The sequence below is a fragment of the Pleurodeles waltl genome, chromosome 5 (assembly GCF_031143425.1).
Source record: "Pleurodeles waltl isolate 20211129_DDA chromosome 5, aPleWal1.hap1.20221129, whole genome shotgun sequence".
Taxonomy (NCBI): domain Eukaryota; kingdom Metazoa; phylum Chordata; class Amphibia; order Caudata; family Salamandridae; genus Pleurodeles; species Pleurodeles waltl.
In genome coordinates this window covers 100,819,774-100,841,943 of record NC_090444.1, presented here as the reverse complement: position 1 = coordinate 100,841,943, position 22,170 = coordinate 100,819,774, and positions in this window count along the sequence as shown.

Genomic DNA, 22,170 nt, shown 5'->3' with positions numbered 1-22,170 from the left:
TTTGAACATAAGTAGCTCTTGTTAGTGAAAAGGTTGGAGACCCATGTTCTAGACAGATTGAATTGTCATTGACCAGCCTGGACTGGGCAAGGGCTTTAATGACTGGGGTTTAAGTAATGGCTGTCAATGAAAGAAAGAATGTCTCTCAAGATTTTGAGTTGGGGAAAATGTACCAGTCACCTTAGCAGTCCAAGAGCTGACCAATCAATCAATAAGAGCATTTGTAAAGCACACTACTCACCTATGAGGGTCTCAAGGTGCTGATGGGAGGGGGCTGCTGCTGCTCGAACAGCCATGTCTTGAGGTGGCAAGGGCAAGGTTGGGGTAGCGAAGCTGTTCGGTCGGGGTGTAGGAGAGCTGACTGTTGAGGTATTCTGGTCCAGTGTTGTGCAGTACCTTGTGAGCGTGGTGAGGAGTTTGAACGTGATTCTCTTGTTGATGGGGAGCCAGTGTAGGTCTCTCATGTGGGCTGTGATGTGGCAGTGGAGGGGGATGTCCAAGATGAGGCATGCAGAGGTGTTCTGTATGCATTGCAGTCTTTTATGGTGCTTGGCTGTGTTTCCTGCATAGAGGGCATTGCCGTAGTCCAGTTTGCTGCTTATGAGGGCTTGGATGACCGTCCTTCTGGGTTCAGTGGGGATCCATTTGTAGATCTTCCGAAGTATGCAGGGGGTGTTGAAGGAGGAGGAAGTGATGGTGTTGACTTACTGGATCATTGATAGTGATGAGTCCAGGATGAATCCCAGGTTCCGTGCATGGTCGGTGGGTGTCGGTGTGGTTCCCAGTGTGGCAGTCCACCAGGAGTCGTCCCATGCAATTCAGTTTCAGGAAGATGTTCTTCATCCATTCGGCGATGGCCTTCATTCCTTTGTGGAGGTTGGTTTTGGTGATGGCGGGGTCCCTGGTGAGGGAGAGGATCAGCTGGGTGTCATCGGCGTATGAGACGATGTTGAGGTTGTGAGATCAGGCAATGTTTACGAGCGGAGCCATGTAGACGTTAAAGAGAGTCGGACTGAGGGACGATCCCTGGGGTAAGCTGCAGATGATTTTGATGGCTAAGATCAGAATGGAAGGAGATAGACTCTCTGAGTTCTGCCGGTGAGGAAGGAGGTGATCCAGTCCAGGGCTCTGTCGTGGATCTCTGCTTCATTGAGGCATGTGTGTAGGGTGTGGTGGAAGACAGTTTTGAACGTTGCTGAGAAGTCAAGGAGGATGAGGGCCACGGTTTCGCCATGGTCTAGTATGGTACTGATATCGTGGGTGGTGGCAATGAGGGCGGTTTCGGTGCTGTAGATGCTGCGAAATCCGGATTGTGACGGGTCCAGAGTGTTGTTCTTCTGGAGGAAACAGGTCAGTTGTTTGTTAACAATTTTCTCTATGACTTTTTCCGGGAAGGGGAGCAGGGACATCGGACGAAGTTCTTGAGGTCCTTTGGATCCACCTTGGGTTTCTTGAGGAGGGCGTTTATCTTGGCCTGTTTCCAGCTCTCAGGGAAGGTGGCGGTCTCGAAGGAACTCTTGATGATCTTCCGGAGTTGGGTGCGATTACGGAGCTTGCTTTGTTGAAGATGTGGTGAGGGCAGGGGTCAGCTGGTGACTGGTGACAGTCAACTGAGCACCTAGTTGGAGTCTCAAGGACAGATTTATAATGGTATTTTGCTGCCCTTGCGTCACGCATGATGTTGCAAGGTCAATACAATACCTAAGTTAGATTTAACAAGCAACATAAGGCCCCCTTGCATGGCCCTCTATTTCTTGGTTAATCTGGAGTAACGCAAGGCAGCGCAGGATGCTGCCTTCCGTTACTCTGTCCTCGGAAGGCATTCCATTGCTGAAGCATGGATGTTCCCACTCATCCACCCATAGATTTTGGCACATTTCCAGATTTAACAATATTGGTAAACCTGGGAATGCGTCAAATGCTCCGCCTTCCCAGGAGAGGCACAATAAGAAGGAAGAACCTTGCGTCCACAGCACTCTTTAAAAGGGGTAAAAGCCTAAGAGGACTGTTTTTGTGCAGAAAAGTGTTCCTTCCTGCACAAAAACAATCTTGCTTACAATGCAAGTATTCTTGCACCATGGTGTTAGAGTGTCCGTGTTGGCGCTAGGCAGCAGATTGTGTGCAGGCAGGTAACAGGAATGTGTCATATCTTCAGAGATATAACACATTTCTGGCCTTTCATGCAGCGCAGCATAGCAAGTTCTCTTGCGCTGTGCTGCGTTACATTGAAAGAATGGCAAATCTTTACTGCTAGATTGCAGACTGAGGTGGCAGACATTGCTACAGGACCCACACTGGAGGGGGGAATGAAGAAGGCCAAAAGGGTGGGAGCAGTTAAAATAAGTTCCAGCCTTAATGTATTAAGATTCATGAAATTGGTGGTCAGCTACTAATGTGTCAGAGAAAAACAATAAGCCAGTAGAGAGTGATGTGACAAGTGTTTCGCAGGATGAGCCAACACAAAGACCAATTGGATTTCAACCTCTTACATAGAAAAATGTGCCCCAGCAAGGTTAAGTAATTTTGCAAAAGTGTGCAAAAAGTTATTGAAAAACAATGGTGATAAAAGAGCACCTGTGGGACACTGCAAGTGAGTACTTTGAGTTTGTTGCTGAAAGGAGGGCAAGCACTGATTATTGGCTAGCAGTCTAGAAGGACAATATCCATCCGAGCAATCCCTTTAATCCTAGGTCGAAGTCTTAAGGTAAGTGTTATGTGGATTATGGTGTTGATGGCCGCAGACAGATCATGTAATTATTATCCTAAGATGGATGATGGAAGAGTAGCTAGCTATGGAGCTCTTGGAGTCGAGAATCACTGTACAGACAGTACAAACCCTAAAGAAACTTTCCTGACCACCAAAAAATACTGTTTGATTTCTCTTGAATATCCCCGAAGAAATGCCGCCGAAGAGCATGATCATCACAACAGACTGACTTTACATGGAGACTAGTCACCTTCACTACCGAATGGCCGGCCCAGTGCTGATGAATCTGCCTGAATGCATCCTGGTACTTGAAGCCTCATTGAATGTGGTGAGAGGTGCACATTGCAGAAGCTGGCTCTGTTCTGCAGCCTGAACCATTGATCTTTGCTGCTACCCCACATTCTGAGGACACCTTGCTCCTCATTAGGCTAGGGGCCCCACAGTGGCCTTCTTCCCCACCCTCTTCACCTCCTGCAGTGTACTATGAAAGCACTATTGACATGGAGAACAACAAGTTTGTCCAGTCCAGAAGATGAAGAGTTGAGTTGGTCAGATGGTTGCCACAGGCTAGTATAGCCTGTCACTGACCTACTTCGGGTTCCACAAGTCATTTTGCGCCCCTACAACACAGGGTCCTGAGACAGCCATTTCCTCCCTCACCACAGACGGCCATCGGTGGAATAAAGTTCCTGCCCGAAGTGTGCGGCATAGGAGCAACTAATTTCCTTGATTACCCTGGCTCCCCACACTCAAAAAGGCCGGGTCACTCTGTTGGTCTAATCAGATCCCAGCTGTCGTAGAAAAACAATGGGAAGACCATGAGTGCAGAGGCTACCATCTCTGCCACCCCCACCATAGTGGGCCCCCTTCAGCACGCTCTTAGATACGTTGATTAAGTGTGCAATGCACACAGGCTCAAACTCCTATTTATGAACTCCACGATGCAAGAGACTGCTGCCACAGAAAAATGTCACAGTAAAATTTACAAGATTTTGCTGCGCCATTTTTGGAATCATGTTTAATGCCTGCTGAAAGGAGGCGTTAAAATGAATCACCCATAGTAACCTATGGGCATCCTTGCACTTTGCTGCACATTATGCTTCTATGCAACAGAAACACCAGACTCAAGAGAGCTTCCCTCCTCAACTGATATGGGCCCCATGACACTAAAGTCCCCGTCCCTAACTCTTACAGCATTCCAGTGATCATGAGAACCAACAATCGCAAACAACGACAACCTGAGAGTGGACCTTTTAACTACAACATATCTATCGCTTCTGATTGTACCAGAATATTTTCAAGAGGCAACATGAAATGTATATTACACAACTGCAGATCCACCGCAAACTTAACAGGTAAAGACGCTGACAACATACTTATTACCCAAACCTGGTTGAACAACCTCTCTTCCCCACAGGTGGACCTCCTCGACCCCCCCAACTTTTCCTTCAAAGCACTGGAGAAGCAGAGGAAAGCCAGAGGCAGCGGTACTGTCATCTACCAAAACACACTGCAACTCAGTTGTTTCAATATTGAAAAATACCCCACCTTTGAATATCTTGTGGTGGAACTCCTCTTAACAGACCAAAAGACAACTTGCAATGCATGCACTGCACCACTTTGTAACCCCTTGCGTCACATTGTGCCTGCGCTAGGTAAAATGTATACAATGGGGGTTGTTCCAGCGCTAGGGGGCCCACAAAAATGGCACAGTGAAATTTACAAGATTTCACTGCGCCGTTTTTGGTATCATGTTTAAGGCCTGCTCAAAGTAGGCGTTAAAATGTGGCAACCATAGTAACATATGGGCATCCTTTCACTTTGCTGCACTAGTGTCAAATTGTTTGACGATAGTGCAGCAAAGTGCCACAATAACGTCAAACCTTCTGACACTATTGGCTTAACAACCACTGTTGGAAATGGCCTTTCTGCAGGGTCACCCCCAAACGTTTTGCCTTCCTCCTTCTCTTTTTCTGACCTCATTTTTGCTGGCTTTAGGACTCTGCACACTTTACCACTGCTAATCAGTGCTAAGGTGCATATGCTCTCTCCTTAAAACATGGTGACATTGGCTCATACCCAATTGGCCTATTTAATTTACTTGTAAGACCTTAGTCAAGTGCACTACCCGTGTCCAGGGCCTGTAAATGAAATGCTACTACTGGGCTGCAGCACTGGGTGTGCCACCCACATAAATAGCCCCCTAACCATGTCTCAAGTCTGCCATGGCAAGGCCTGTGTGTGAGATGTTACTGCCAATTTGACTTGGCATTTAAAAGTACTGGCAAACCTTAAACTCCCCTATTTCTAAATATAAGTCACCCCTAAGGTAGGCCCTAGGTAACCTATAGGACAGCGTGCTATGTGGATAAAAGGTAGGACAAATACCTGTGGCTGCACATTACCATTACTGGTTTTCTGTGGGACTTTCCATGGACCCAGGTATTTTTTTCCTGATATTACTACTGGGCTACAATTAAAAAATTTCAACCAAGTTGCAACATGCTCAGTTCGGTAAAGCTGTTGATAACAGCTGTTCATAACAGCTGCATTACCAATATTTACATTATTATTAATTTTGTTCTACCCTGCTGCATAATTCCTGTGACCCTTGTTATACCAAATCAAACTGACATAATGTACTCTAGATTTTGGGAAGATGTGAGAAGATCAGGCGTAAGTCATTTTTTGAGGTGCATGAGCTCACCAATTAGCGACTGTACAGTGCTTCATTTGGTGAAAAAAAATAACAAGTGCTGGTCCAAGTTTTTCTCAGAAGCCCTTTGCCAAATGTTGTGGTTGGTAAATGCCAAGGCTGTCTAGTCCTGATTTCAGTTCACACCTCTTTAACCATCCATGTGCTCTCCCTGCACCCCTGTCTCACTCTTGCATGTTCCTGCTCTCTCTCTTTGTCACTAATTTTCCATCCTTCTTTTCCTCCCCCTTTAACCCTTTGCTGCCTTTATTTATCTTGTACAGGTCAAATTCTCATGATTAAAAATATGTCCTTGTTGTAGGAAGGTAGCATCTTTTTAGCCTTGTTACCCCCACATTTGGCCTGTTTGTGAGTGTATTTCAGGGTGTTTTTACTGTCTCACTGGGATCCTGCTAACCAGGGCCCAGTGCTCATAGTGAAAACCCTATTTTGTCAGTATGTTTGATATGCGTCACTGGGATCCTCAGTGCTCATAGGTTTGTGGCCTATATGTGTTCCATGTGTGGTGCCTAACTGTATCACTGAGGCTCTGTGTTAGACCTGACATGCTTTAGGGTGGTCACCCCTAACTTTTTGCCTGCCTCCCTCCACTTTTTGGACTCTGTTTTTGCTAGCTCTTAGACTCTGTGCAGTTTAACACTGCTAACCAGTGCTAAAGTGCATATGCTCTCTCCCTTTAAACATGGTAACTTTGGATCATACCCAGTTTGACTATTTAATATACTTATAAGTCCCTAGTAATGTGCACTGTATGCGCCTAGGGCCTGTAGATTAAATGCTACTAGTGGGCCTGCAGCACTGGTTGTGCCACCCACTCAAGTAGCCCCTTTACCTTGTCCCAGGCCTGCCATTGCAAGGCCTGTGTGTGCAGTTTCACTGCCACTTTGACTTGGCATTTAAAAGTACTTACCAAGCCTCAAGCTCCCGTTTTCTACACGTCACCTCTAATGTGTGCCCTAGGTAACCCCTAGAGCAGGGTGCTGTGTGGGTAAAAGGCAGGACATGTACCTATGTACTTACATGTCCTGGTAGTGTAAAACTCCTAATTTTCTTTTTTTACACTACTGTGAGGCCTGCTCCCTTCATAGGCTAACATTGGGGCTGCCCTCACACATTGTTGAAGTGGCAGCTGCTGATCTGAAGGGAGTAGGAAGGTCATATTTAGTATGGCCAGAATGGTAATACAAAATCCTGCTGACTGGTGAAGTTGGATTTAATATTACTATTTTAGAAATGCCACTTTTAGAAAGTGAGCATTTCTCTGCACTTAAATCTTTCTGTGCCTTACAATCCACGTCTGGCTAGGTTTAGTTGACAGCTCCTTGTGCATTCACTCAGATACACTCCAAACACAGGGTATTCAGCCTCACTTGCATACATCTGCATTTTGAATGGGTCTTCCTGGGCTGGGAGGGTGGAGGGCCTGCTCTGACACAAAGGACTGCCACACCCCCTACTGGGGCCCTGGCAGACAGGATTGAACTGAAAGGGGACCTGGTGCACTTCTAAGCCACTCTTTGAAGTCTCCCCCACTTCAAAGGCACATTTGGGTACAAAACAGGGCCTCTGCCCTACCACCTCAGACACTTGCTGGAGACGAAACCTGAACCAGAACCTGCATCCTGCCGAGAAGAACTGCCTGGCTGCTCGAAGGACTCACCTGTCTGCTTTCTACAAAGGACTGCTGCCTTGCTGTTGGCCTGCTGCCTTGCTGAACCCTTGTCTGGCTGCCAAAGTGCTCTCCAAGGGTTTGGATAGAGCTTGCCTCCTGTTCCCTGAAGTCTCAGGACCAAAAAGACTTCTCTTTTTCACTTGTACTCCTCGTGCGGCGAAAAATTCGACCCACAGCTTGCTCCGCGGTGAGAAAATCGCTGCCCGCCGACGCTGCCCGACGCGACGCCTTTGGGGCGACCGGAACTTCGACGCACGGCCTCGTATGGACAACGGCGCCCGGCTTCCAGAGAGGAAATCGACGCGACGCCTGCCATGAGAAAGAAAATTCAACGCAAGCCTCCCGTAACAACGCGCAGCCGGAGAACAAGGCAAGGAATCCACGCACAGACCCTGGGACATCTGGTAATCCCGCGAACCGTAAAAGGAGTCGGCCCGCGTGCCAGAAAACGACGCACGTCTTCCCCGAGTGAAAAATAACTACGCAAGTCCGTGTGTGGAGGGGCGAAACCGACGCACACACCATTTTTCTTCCCACAGAACAACGCATGTCTCCCCGCAGGAAAAATAACGACGTAAGTCCGTGTGTGAAGGGGCGAAACCGACGCACACATAATTTTTCCATGCATCTCCTCCTCTGCGGCCCTCTGCCGAGATTTTCCACTCCAAACCAGGTACTTTGTGCTTGAAAGAGACTTTAGGGGTCATTCTGACCCCGGCGAGCAGCGGTTGCCGCTCTCCTGGCGGGAACCGCCATTTGGCCGCACTGCGGTCAAAAGACCGCTGGTGCCATTCTGACCTTCCCGCTGGGCCGGCGGGCGCTACCCAAGGTAGCGCCCGCCGGCCCAGCGGGAAGGAGCCCTGCAACACAGAAGCCGGCTCCGAATGGAGCCGGCGGTGTTGCGGGGGTGCGACGGGTGCAGTTGCACCCGTCGCGCTTTTCACTGTCTGCTAAGCAGACAGTGAAAAGCTTAATGGGGCCTGTTAGGGGGCCCCTGCACTGCCCATGCCAGGGGCATGGGCAGTGCAGGGGCCCCCAGGGGCCCCTAGACACCCGTTACCGCCAGCCTCTTCCTGGCGGTGACAACCGCCAGAAACAGGCTGGCGGTAAGGGGGTCAGAATCCCCATGGCGGCGCTGCTTGCTTGCATGGCGGATTCGCCCAGCCGGGGGTAAACCGGCGGGAAACCGCCGGCCCCGGTTTTCTGACCGCGGCTTTACCGCCGCGGTCAGAATGGGCAAGGAAGCACCGCCAGCCTGTTGGCGGTGCTGCCGTCATTCGCGGCCCTGGCGGTCTTTGACCGCCAGGGTCGGAATGACCCCCTTTGTTTGCTTTTTAAAGACTTAAGACACTTTGGGGGTCATTACAACATTGGCGGTAAAAGCCGCTTACCGCCGCGGCCGCGGAAATCTGCCACACCAAAGGTCAGTGATAAACTGGTGAAAACAAAACCTCCACCGTCACGCCAACAGAAACACACCCATGCTATCACGACCCACGAATCCACGTGGCGGTCTTTCAACCGCGGTATTCTATTGGCGGTACACACCGCTGCGTTCAAAATACACACACATCTCCAAAACACCGCCACATTGGACAATTCCAAATACACATTCCTGATACACATACAAACACCACTCCCACACACCCAACACAATATAAAACACACACACACATCACCCACAAACCCCTACGACCAAAAATCATTGACGAAGGCCAGAGAGACTGCACAGCATAGACAACCCCACCACACGGAGGAACACAACACCATCATCCACACAACATCCACGCACAAAACACCACACACCACTACACATCACTACACTCATCACCACATACACCACCCCACACATCACCTACACCACCCCATGGCACGGCAAAGACACCCCAGGTTCTCCAAGGAGGAGCTCAGGGTCATGGTGGAGGAAATTGTACGGGTAGAGCCACAGCTATTTGGATCACAGGTGCAGCACACCTCCATAGCTAGGAAGATGGAGCTATGGCGAAGAATAGTCGACAGGGTCAACGCAGTGGGACAGCACCCAAGAAATCGGGAGGACATCAGGAAGAGGTGGAACGACCTACGGGGGAAGGTGCATTCCGTGGTCTCAAGACACAACATCGCGGTACAGCGGACTGGCGGCGGACCCCCACCTCCTCCCCCACAACTAACAACATGGGAGGAGCAGGTCTTGACCATTATGCATCCTGAGGGCCTCGGAGGAGTCGGTGGAGGAATGGACTCTGGTAAGTCAAATCTCAACTATCATATCCCCCACTCTATCTGCATGCAATCACAGACCCCCACCCTCACCCCCTCCCCTATCACTCCAACTTCTCACTAATGTACTAATAACACAAACCACACATCCCAACACCAAGCCCTGCATGACACAACAAAGCATGGACACCCCTCACTAAACCATGCCCACTGCACATACCCATAACACCCCCTAACTATCATCACACAAGCCCCCACACAGGAATGCTAGCACTGGGGTACACGCTCACCCACCCATTGCACACCATGATACACAAAGATGCAATAATCATGCTTTTACACCCCTGCAGGACCACTACCCAACATCACCAGACAGGAGGGTCCAGACATCGCTACCCCCGCCCACAGAAGAGGCCCACAGTGATGACAGCAGCTCTGTCCAACTGGATCCAGATGACCAGCCCGGATCATCGTGGGCCTCGGGAAAGTCGGTTCCCCTCGCACAGGCACAGCCCAACACAGACCTTCCACCCTCTGGTAACACCAGCACAGCACCCACCCAGCGGGCCCATACCTCCGTACCCAGGACACGTCAATCAGCTGTGTGTCCACCACTACAGGGAACACAGGATAACCCACCACCCCAACAACAAAACGGACCTGGGGTCAGTGGTAGTGGGCATACGGTCCAGGGGACGGAGGCACAGGAACACAGGGGAACTGGGAGGGCTGCTGTGCGACATGGGGCGGACAGGCCTAGGGAACCCACTCTCCACGAGGCCCTCTCCTCCATCATGGGAGCCTACCACCACTCCCAGGAGACGATGGCTACGGTCCTGGCCAAGTTTCAGGAGACCCAGCGCCTGCAGGAGGAACAGTATTTGGGGTTCAGGGACTAACTCAGAACCATCAGCTCCGCCCTGGGCACCATCGTAGGGGTGCTGAAGGACATAATGAACACCATGAGGGACACTGTGGCACTCCAAGGGGCCCCTGACACTGGTATGGACAATGAACTGCCCACCACCTCTGCCGGCGCTAGTGGACAGGACGCCCCGCCACAGGACCACCACACCAGCACCCCACCCCCTGCAAACGGAGAACCACTCTGCAAACGGTCCCTGATATCCAGGAACAGGACAGAGCACGATGGCAAGACCCCCGCCAAGAAATGAGACCACCCTGATTGTCATCCCACTGTCCCACTTTGTAACCCTGTCCATATTGGAACTGCCCCAGCTCCACTTCCTATGCCCATATGGGCAGTGCACCTTTGAGACTAATGGACTGGACTCTGCCATGGACATTCCTTCACCATCACCCCTCACCATTTTACCACCCCCTCCAATATTTAGCACTTCAATAAACACCCTTGAAGCACAAAACAATCTGGAGTCAGTCTGTGATTTTGAAAATGTGTATTAGCTATGACAGTGACAAAATCCGTTCTCAAATGTAATGTCAACATACCTATGTCACACATCACATGTCCATGAAGAATGCAGGCAGATGACACACGTTGGTAACCACACCTGTGAAACCGTAAGGGAAATGTACAACTCAGTTACCAAATACTGCCTGAAATTGACAGACAGGATAGAGGTAGAAGTGTGAAAGTATTTGTAGTAGGCAAAAAAGTGTTCTCACCTGTGTGTCACTGGAAATATTGCTGGATGACTGAGTCCCTGTTGTCAATGTCTTCTTCCTCTGCTTCCTCCTCATCACTGTCCACAGGCTCCACAGCTGCCACAACACCGTCATCTGGACCATCCTCCTGCAGAAAAGGCACCTGGCGTCGCAAAGCAAGATTGTGAAGCATACAGCAGGCGATGATGATCTGGCACACCTTCCTTGGTGAGTAGAATAGGGAACCACCTGTCATATGGAGGCACCTGAACCTGGCCTTCAGGAGGCCGAAGGTGCGTTCGATCACCCTCCTAGTCCGCCCATGGGCCTCATTGTAGCGTTCCTCTGCCCTGGTCCTGGGATTTCTCACTGGGGTCAGTAGCCATGACAGGTTGGGGTAACCAGAGTCCCCTAATAGCCACACACGGTGCCTCTGGAGTTGACCCATCACATAAGGGATGCTGCTATTCCGCAGGATGTAGGCGTCATGCACTGAGCCAGGGAACATAGCATTTACCTGGGAGATGTACTGGTCTGCCAAACATACCATCTGTACATTCATGGAATGATAACTCTTCCGGTTCCTGTACACATGTTCACTCCTGTGGGGGGGGACCAAAGCCACATGGGTCCCATCAATGGCACCTATGATGTTAGGGATATGTCCAAGGGCATAGAAGTCACCTTTAACAGTAGCCAAATCCTCCACCTGAGGGAAAACGATGTAGCTCCTCATGTGTTTCAGCAGGGCAGACAACACTCTGGACAACAAGTTGGAAAACATAGGCTGGGACATCCCTGATGCCATGGCCACTGTTGTTTGAAAAGACCCACTTGCTAGGAAATGGAGCACTGATAGCACCTGCATTTGAGGGGGGATCCCTGTGGGATGGCGGATAGCTGACATCAGGTCAGGCTCCAACTGGGTACACAGTTCCTGGATTGTGGCACAGTCAAACCTGTAGGTGATGATTAAATGTCGCTCCTCCATTGTCAACAGGCCCACCAGCGGTTGGAACACCGGAGGATTCCGCCATCTCCTCACATGTCCCAGCTGATGGTGCCTAGGAAGGACAACAGCGACCACAGAGTCAAGCAACTCAGAGGTATGTACCCACAGCTACACAGAACACGAAACATAATCCAAAAAGTTGTCTGTATGTGTGTTGAGTCCAGGCCTAGGTATGTGTGACACAGTTGAAAATGAAGCCATGTGGGCCCCTGAAATGGCGGCTGCCTGACCTCTAAACTGGGACAATTGGATGTGAGGTAACTGTGCTGGCGTTGTACACCGTCGCGGTAGGCGGCCGAAGACCGCGGCGCAATGCTGCATTCGTTAACATTGGACCCTATGGGTCCCAGGAGCCAATGACGAAGTGCGCCGGCGGTGATGATACGCACCGCCGCGGACGTCACCGCCATTTTCTATCTGTTGAATCACTCGATACCTGATCTTCGACAGGAGAGGACCTATACTGCAAGTGCTGCTGTGACCTCGGTCTGGAAGAGACAATGGCTCGTGCGTCTGGGGAAAGGGCCTCTGCCTTCACTGCACAGGAGTTGGAGAAGCTCGTGGACGGGGTCCTCCCCAGTACATGCTACTCTACGGTCCTCCAGACCAACAGGTGAGTACACAGGGAGCAAGTTGTGTGGGCTATCCCTGGGTGGAGAGGGCTGGTTGTAAGAAGGAAGGGGGCAGAGTTCTGCGAGCATGAAGGACTGTGAATGCATGTGCCACATGGCAAGGGTAGGGATGTGGGCCACTCACTTCGACGGTGCAGTTGCTAATGACTTCTCTTCTTCCCCTGTACATGAGTTCCGTAGGCTAGGCCCCTCCGTAATGCAGGCCATGTGCCACTCCACCCCACCTCTGTAGAGTGCCAAGTACAAGTATACATGCCCCTGTGTCATCTATGTGTGCTGATGTCCACCATAGCCATGTAGGCCATATCCCAGGAACTGCATCAGTAGAGGCCAACGGCGTGGCGTAGTGCAGGGGGCTGCTGTGTCTGTATTGTCCGCCAATGGTAGCGGTAAGCCATGCACTCAACTTGTCTTTCTTCTGTCGTCCCCCGCCCTTTTGTGCTCTCCCTGTTAATTAGTGCATCAGCATCATCAGGCGGAGGTACAGTGGCACCGGAGCACGAGGGAGCTGCATCCCACATGGCCATGGAGGGCCACACCACAGACTCTGAATACACCAGTGGGACGGAGGGCGAGGGGAGCTTCACGGCGGGGACAGGATCAGCAACCAGCGACACAGACTCGTCCTCCGATGGGAGCTCCCTTGTGGTGGCGGCAAACTCTGTGCCCCCACTTCTACAGGTACAGCCGCCACCCCCCCCCTACCGGCACCGCCCTCCCAGCAGCCCCTCAGCCTTCGTTCCGTGCCCGCTCACCCAGGAGGGTTGGCATCACCTTCGCCCCAGGCACCTCAGCCCCTGCCCCTGTCACCTCTGCTGCCCTCAGTGAGGAGGCCATTGACCTCCTCAGGTCACTCACTGTTGGGCAGTCTACCAATGTGAATGCCATCCAGGGTGTAGAAAGGGAGTTGCAACACAGTAATGCATTCCTGGAGGGCATTCATTCTGGTCAGGCTGCCCTTCATCGAACCCTGCAATCTCTGGCCTCAGCACTGATGGCAGCCATTGTCCCTGTGTATTGCCTCCCCCCTCCAACTTCCTCCACCCAGACCCAATCCCCTGTACCCCAGCATATCCCAAGCACACCATCAGACCAGCCTGCACACACGTCAACACACAAGGGAAGCTCAGGCAAACATAAGCACCACACATCCCACAGGCACTCACACAAGTATCACACACATACAGACACAGCAACATCCACTGCCTCCACTGTGTCCCCCTCCTCCTCGTCTCCCTCCTCCCTCCCAGTCTCGTCTACACTCACACCTGCATGCACTACCACTACAGCCACTAGGTCCCCCACCAGCACACCCACCACCACACCCCGCTCACCTGCACTCACCAGCCCCACTACCATTTACACGTCCCCTGTGTCCTCTCCCAGTGTGTCTGTGATGCCCCTTCCCAAAGTACACAAACGCGGGCACACACACACCCAACATCCATCCACCTCACGACAGCCTCCAGCGCATGCACCTGCACCCAAATCAACAAAAGTTACACCTCCTACAACCACCTCCTCTTCCTCCACTCCCAGACCCCCTCCAGCTACCTGTCCCAGTGTTCGTCAGAAACTTTTCCTGAGCAACCTTGACCTCTTTCCCACCACCCCCCCTCCAATTCATAGGTCCCGTGCTAGCACCTCAGCCAAAAAATATCCGGTACCAGTGGTTCCTGTTAGAGGTATGTGGAGTGCACTGGACACCAGGGCAGCCAGTGTGACACGGAGCCACAGCACAGCCAGTCCCCCCCCTGTGAAGCACCAGAAGTTGGACAGTGCCCGACGGGATAGGGGGAAGACTACAGCCGGCAAAGCTGCTCACAAGGGTCCTGGGGGGACTGTCCACTCAGCTGTGACTCCTCCCAAGGTAGGAAAGGGGCAGAAGAAAGCACCAAAGTCTGGGAAGAGCAGCACGGCGGAGAAGCCCGCCATCATCCCCGCATCCCAGGAGGCCACTGCCATCCCCATTGTCACTGGCTAGGAGGCCACCGCCAGAGTCAGTGCCCAGGAGGGCAGTCCCATCGTCACTGGCCAGGAGGCCACCGCCAGAGTCAGTGCGCAGGAGGGCAGTCCCACCGTAACTGGCCAGGAGGCCACTGCCAGAGTCAGTGCCCAGGAGTGCAGTCCCACCGTCACTGGCCAGGAGGCCACCGCCAGAGTCAGTGCGCAGGAGGGCAGTCTCATCGTCACTGTCCAGGAGGCCACCGCCAGAGTCAGTGCCCAGGAGGGCAGTCCCATCGTCACTGGCCAGGAGGCCACCGCCAGAGTCAGTGCAGAGGAGGGCAGTCCCATCGTCACTGGCCAGGAGGCCACCACCAGAGTCAGTGCCCAGGAGGGCCCCGGCAGCCACAGCCCCGATGGGCAATGAGGGACCGCCATGGCAAACACCGCTGCACAGGTCAGAGACAGTAAAGTCAAGCACCACTGAACAGGCAAGCACCGCTGAACAGGGCAAAGACCGCCATGGCACACACTGCTAAACAGGTCAGAGACAGCAAAGTCAAGCACCGCTGAACAGGGCAAGCACCGCTAAACAGGGCAAAGACCGCCATGGCAAGCACCGCTGAACAGGGCAAGCACCGCTGAACAGGGTAAAGACTGCCATGGCAAGCACTGCTGAACAGGTCAGAGACAGCAAAGTCAAGCACTGCTGAACAGGGCAAGCACCGTTGAACAGGGCAAAGACCGCCATGGCAAGCACCGCTGAACAGGGCAAGCACCGCTGAACAGGGCAAAGACTGCCATGGCAAGCACCGCTGAACAGGTCAGAGACAGCAAAGTCAAGCACCGCTGAACAGGGCAAGCACCGCTGAACAGGGCAAGTACTGCTGAACAGGGCAAAGACCGCCATGGCAAGCACCGCTGAACAGGGCAAGCACCGCTGAACAGGGCAAAGACCGCCATGGTAAGCACCGCTGAACAGGTCAGAGACAGCAAAGTCAAGCACCGCTGAACAGGGCAAGCACCGCTGAACAGGGCAAAGACCGCCATGGCAAGCACCGCTTAACAGGGCAAGCACCGCTGAACAGGGCAAAGACCGCCATGGTAAGCACCGCTGAACAGGTCAGAGACAGCAAAGTCAAGCACCGCTGAACAGGGCAAGCACCGCTGAACAGGGCAAAGACCGCCATGGCAAGCACCGCTGAACAGGGCAAGCACCGCCAACTCAAGCACCGCTAGCCCATGTGTGCCAGGGGCAGTGACGGAACTGGGACCGTCACGGGGAGAGTGATGCACTCTGGGCACCAGTCCCCCTCCAGAACCAGTGGAGAACAGCATCCACTCCGTCTGTCCTTAACAGGATGAAGCACTCTGGGCACCAGTCCACCTCCAGAACCAGTGGAGACATGCATCCACTCCGTCTGTCCTTAACAGGATGAAGCACACTGGGCACCATTCCCCCTCCACAACCAGTGGAGACATGCATCCACTCCGTCTGTCCTTAACAGAATGACCCACTCTGGGCACCAGTCCCCTCCAGAACCAGTGGAGCCTGTTCTCGACTTGAGAGACTGTGGCTTTGCACTCCCCAGGATGGTACAGTGGGCAACCCACCCACTGTAGAGACTTGAGAGACTGTGGCTTTGCACTCCCCAGTATGGTACAGTGGGCAACCCACCCACTGTAGAGACTTGAGAGACTGTGGCTTTGCACTCCCCAGGATGGTACAGTGGGCAACCCACCCACTGTAGAGACTTGAGAGACTGTGGCTTTGCACTTCCCAGGATACAGCAATGGGCATGGAGCCCCCTCGTGGATCTGGCGTGATGCTGTCATCCGGCTGAGGTGCCCCCCTTCCCTTCCCCCTGAGGTGCCTGTAGTATTTCTATCTGATGCCCCAGTAGTGTTCTCTCCGTTTTGCTCAGGTGTCGTGTGTGGGCCTCGCCCATGCTTTTTGGGCCCAGTGGTCCACGGACATTGAATGGTGGATTACCTGCACTACTAATCGTGATGTATATTTTGTTGATTGTGTATATATATCTGTATATATTTGGTTACTGTATTTTGATATATTACAATGGTTGCACTCATTTCCTTTTGTCTTTGCATTCTTCCGGGGGGTTTGGGGGTTGTTACTGTAATGTTTGGATATGCATTGGTGTGTGTGTTGTAGTGGGTGAGGGTGAGGGTGGGGGTGTTGCGTGTGTGTGTGTCTGACTTTTGCCTCCCCCTCCCCTATGTCGTAGGTGCAGTACACACCGTTGTCTTCGGCGCCGGCGTTGCTGGTGATCGTACTGGAGCAGGAAGACTACCGAAGGGAGTATTTGGAGTTCCGCAACCATGGTGTCGTCGTTCCACGTGGAGTGTGTAGAGGTGAGCGTTTTCCCATTGAAATGGCTGTTTCCGCCGTGTTTTTATCCATGGGGAATCCGCCCCAGAAAAGGTGGCGGATTGGTAGGTAGTGATACTGTGGGCGGTACTTTGTCTCCCGCCTGTCTGTTGGCGGTGACCGCCGCGCTGTTTGTCTGTACCGCCGTGGCGGTCAGAGTGTTAAAGTGGCTGTCTTTGTTGGCGGTTTCCGCAACGTTCATAATTCCCTTTTTTTCCCACCGGCCTGTTTGCGGTCTTACCGCCGCTTTAACACCGTCCGCCAGGGTTGTAATGACCCCCTTTATATCATTTTTCAGTGATATTCCTCTACATTCTTATTGCATCTTTTAGTGTGTTGATCTACAAATATCCAGATAAATATTCTATATTTTTCTAAACACTGTGTGGTGTATTTTTGTGGTGCTATATGGTGTTATTGTATGACTTATTGCACAAATACTTTACACATTGCCTTCTAAGTTAAGCCTGACTGCTTGTGCCAAGCTACCAGAGGGTGGGCACAGGATAATTTGGATTGTGTGTGACTTATCCTGACTAGAGTGAGGGTTCTTGCTTGGACAGAGGGCAACCTGACTGCCAACCAAAAACCCCATTTCTAACACTCTGCTAACCAGAACCTCAGTGTTTATGCTCTCTCTGCTTTTAAAATTGTCACTACAGGCTAGTGACTATTTTTTCCAATTCTGATTGGCACACTAGAACACCCTTATAATTCCCTAGTATATGGTACCTAGGTACCCAGGGTATTGGGGTTCCAGGAGATCCCTATGGGCTGTAGCATTTATTTTGCCACCCATAGGGAGCTCAAACAATTCTTACACAGGACTGCCACTGCAGCCTGAGTGAAATAACGTCCACGTTATTTCACAGTCATTTTACATTGCACTTAAGTAACTTATGAGTCACCTATATGTCTAACCCTCACTTAGTGAAGGTTAGGTGCAAAGTTACTTAGTGTATGGGCACCCTGGCACCACATTGTTCAGGGCAAATTCCCCAGACTTTGTGAGTGCAGGGACACGATTACACGCGTGCACTACATATAGGTCAATACCTATATGTAGCTTCACCATGGTAACTCCGAACATGGCCATGTAACATGTCTAGGATCATGGAATTGTCACCCCAATACCATTCTGGTATTGGGGTGAAAATTCCATGCATCCCCGGGTCTCCAGCACAGAGCCCGGGTACTGCCAAACTAACTTTCCGGGGTCTCCACTGCAGCTACTGCTGCTGCCAACCCCTCAGACAGGTTTCTGCCCCCCTGGGGCATGGGCAGCCTGGTCCCAGGAAGGCAGAACAAAGGATTTCCTCTGAAAGAAGGTGTTACACCCTCTCCCTTTGGAAATAGGTGTGAAGGGCTGGGGAGGAGTAGCCTGCCCCAGCCTCTGGAAATGCTTTGATGGGCACAGATGGTGCCCTCTCCGCATAAGCCAGTCTACACCGGTTCAGGGATCCCCCCAGCCCTGCTCTGGCGCAAAACTGGACAAAGGAAAGGGGAGTGACCACTCCCCTGACATGCACCTCCCAGGGGAGGTACCCAGAGCTCCTCTAGTGTGTCCCAGACCTCTGCCATCTTGGATGCAGAGGTGTGAGGGCACAATGGACAGCTCTAAGTGGCCAGTGCCAGCAGGTGATGTCAGAGACCCCTCCTGATAGGTGCTTACCTTTTTCAGTAGCCAATCGTCCTCTGAGGGCTATTTAGGGTCTCCCCTGTGGGCTATTCCTCAGATAACGAATGCAAGAGCTCACCAGAGTTCCTCTGCACTTCCCTCTTTGACTTCTGCCAAGGATCGACCGCTGATTGCTCCAGGACGCCTGCATAACTGCAACAAAGTAGCAAGAAGATTGCCAGCAACATTGTAGCGCATCATCCTGCCGGCTTTATCAACTGTTTCCTGGTGGTGCATGCTCTGAGGGCTATCTGCCTTCACCCTGCACTGGAGGCCAAGAAGAAATCTCCCGTGGGTCGACGGAATCTTCCCCCTGCTAACGCAGGCACCAAACTTCTGCATTACCGGTCCTCTGGGTCCCCTCTCATCCTGACGAGCATGGTCCCTGGAACACAGGAGCTGGGTCCAAGTGTCTTCGACAGTCCAGTGGCCGTTCTGTCTGAATTTGGTGGAGGTAAGTCCTTGCCTCCCCACGCCGGACAGTAATTCTGTGTAGTGCGTGAACTGCAGATGCTCGGGCTTCTGTGCACTTTTGCAAGACTTCCTTTGTGCACAGCCTAGCCCAGATCCCCAGCACTCCATCCTGCATTGCCCAACTCGCTGAGTTGGACTCTGACGTCGTGGGACCCTCTTTTGTGATTCTCAGTCAACCGCTGTCCTCAGATCTTCTAAGTGCCTGTTCGGGTGCTTCTGCAGGTGCTGCCTGCTTCTGCATGGATTCTCTGTGTTGCTGAGGGCCCCCTCTGTCTCCTCCTCCAAGGGCGACCGCCTGGTCCTTCCTGGGCCCTGGCAGGACCCAAAATCCTCAACCGCGACTCTTGCAGCTAGCAAGGTTTGTTTGCGGTCTTTCTGCGTGGAAACAACTCTGCATCCTCCAGCACGCCGTGGGACATCTTCTGACCAAAGGAGAAGTTCCTGGCACCTTCCGTTGTTGCAGAATCTTCGGCTTCTTCTACCTGGAGGCAGCCCTTTTGCATCTTCATCCGGGGTTTGATGGGCTCCGCCCCCCCTGGACACTTGCGTGACTCTTGGACTTGGTCCCCCTTCCTTTATAGGTCCTCAGGTCCAGGAATATGTCTTCAGTGTTTTGCAGTCAGTTGTTGTCTTTGCAGAATCCCCTATCTCGACTTTACTGCCTTTCTGGGGTAGTAGGGTAACTTTACTCCTACTTTTCAGGATCTTGGGGTGGGGTATCTTGGACACCCTTAGTGTTTTCTTACACTCCCAGCGACCCTCTACACACTACACTAGGCCTTGGGTCCATTCGTGGTTCGCATTCCACTTTTGGAGTATTTGGTTTGTGTTGCCCCTAGGCCTATTTCTCCCTATTAGATTCTATTGTGATTCTACATTGTTTGCACTACTTTTCTAACTGTTATTTACCTGATTTTGGTTTATGTGCATATCATTTGTGTATATTATTTACCTCTTAAGGGAGTATATCCTCTGAGATACTTTTGGCATATTGTCACTAAAATAAAGTACCTTAATTTTTAGTAACTCTGGGTATTGTGTTTTCTTGTGATATAGTGCTATATGATATAAGTGGTATAGTAGGAGCTTTGCATGTCTCCTAGTTCAGCCTAAGCTGCTCTGCTATAGCTACCTCTATCTGCCTAAGCTGCTAGAACACCTCTAATCTACTGATAAGGGATAACTGGACCTGGCACAAGGTGGAAGTACCACAAGGTACCCACTATAAGCCAGGCCAGCCTCCTACACCTGTCCTTGAAAAAAGTGCTGGTGGGCCTCAACTGCAACCACTGGCTGAAACAAAGTACTTGGGGGCAGATTTAAGAGCCCATGTCGCCACACTAACCCACCATAGCATAATTTTTTTATGCTAAGGCAGCTTTAAGTGGCTTTTTCCATGCCTGCATTGCGCCACTTTGTAACCCCTTGTGCCACATTATGGCGGTGATTCTAACCGCGGCGGGCAGCGCGGTTACCGCCAAATGACCGCACCGTGGTCACAAGACCGCGGCGGCCATTCTGGCTTTCCCGCTGTGCTGGCGGGCGACCGCCAAAAGGCCGCCCGCCAGCACAGCGGGAAAGACCCAGCAACGATGAAGCCGGCTCCGAATGGAGCCGGCGGAGTTGCTGGAGTGCGACAGGTGCAGTAGCACCCGTCACGAATTTCAGTGTCTGCTAGGCAGACACTGAAATTCTTTTTGGGGCCCTCTTATGGGGGCCCCTGCAGTGCCCATGCCGCAGCACCTCCTACCGCCATCCTGTTCCTGGCGGGAGACCCGCCAGGAACAGGATGGCGGTAGGGGGTGTCAGAATCCCCATGGCGGCGGAGCGCGCTCCGCCGCCATGGAGGATTCTCAAGGGCAGCGGAAAGTCGGCGGTACACCGCCGACTTTCCGTTTCTGGCCGCGGCTGAACCGCCGCGGTCAGAATGCCCAGCGGTGCACCGCCAGCCTGTTGGCGGTGCTACCGCGGTCATTCGCCCTGGCGGTTTTTACCGCCAGGGTTAGAATGACCACCTATGTCTGCGCCTGGCATAAAGCATGCAAGGGCGCGTTCCGGTGCTAGGAGGCCCGCAAAAATTGCTCAGTGAAATTTACTAGATTTACCTGCACCATTTTTAGCTTCATTTTTATTGCATGCACAGAGCAGGCGTTAAGATGACACTCCCATAGTAACCTATAGGCCTCCTTGCACTTTGCTACATTAGCGTCAAAATGTTTGATGCTAGTGTAGCAGAGCGCCACAATAGCATCAAAAATGTTGACGCTATTGTGCTAACGCCCGCCACGGTGCCCTGTATCATAAATATGGCTCAACCATGGTGTCGTTAGGTGCTGGTAGGGTGTGCAGAAAAAGTGACATATCATCTCTGATGCACCACTTGTTCTTAAATATGGGCTTTGATATATATATTGGTTTTCTGCTGCTTGGCCATTTCTTTCGGGTGATCTTGCACGACCGAAGCTTACAAAGGATGGAATACATGAGCCAATCATTTCAGCTGAGATTTTAAAGTACTAAATGAAGACTTTTGTGAAAAATAAAATATACACACTATTTATTCTAAGACTAACAAAAATGTGTTTTGAAATTGAAATTTAACTTTTACTAAACTAAAAAAAATGAATACTGTCACTGTTTAAATTATTGTCGGCTCACAGCGGCGCAGTTTTACGACAGAACCCCCGCTGACACGCAATGTGCAGTTCAGATATTTGGTCATAAACGTACTCGAAATTATTGATGACAACACAACAAAATGCTCCTTGAAAATGATTGCTTGGTTGAAGCTATGACATTAGCTATAAACTCAGTTTTAAATCTTGTTCTGCCTTGATTTTATTTAATCGTCATTTTTCATTTATTTGTACAACACTTCCACGCTGCTCTTTAGCAAGGAGTGCTTATAAAATTAAAGATTAATTTTTATTAAAGAATAAAGTCGCGTTGTAGCTTAACCGACCTCGAGTTTATTATGTGCTCGTCGCCGTCAGCCCAATAAATACAATGAGTACAGGGCGCATAAACTGTGCTTGACAATGTATAAACAAGGCAGAGGCTTTAATGAGCGTGTTTAGAAGCAGCGGCCTATCAGAGCTCG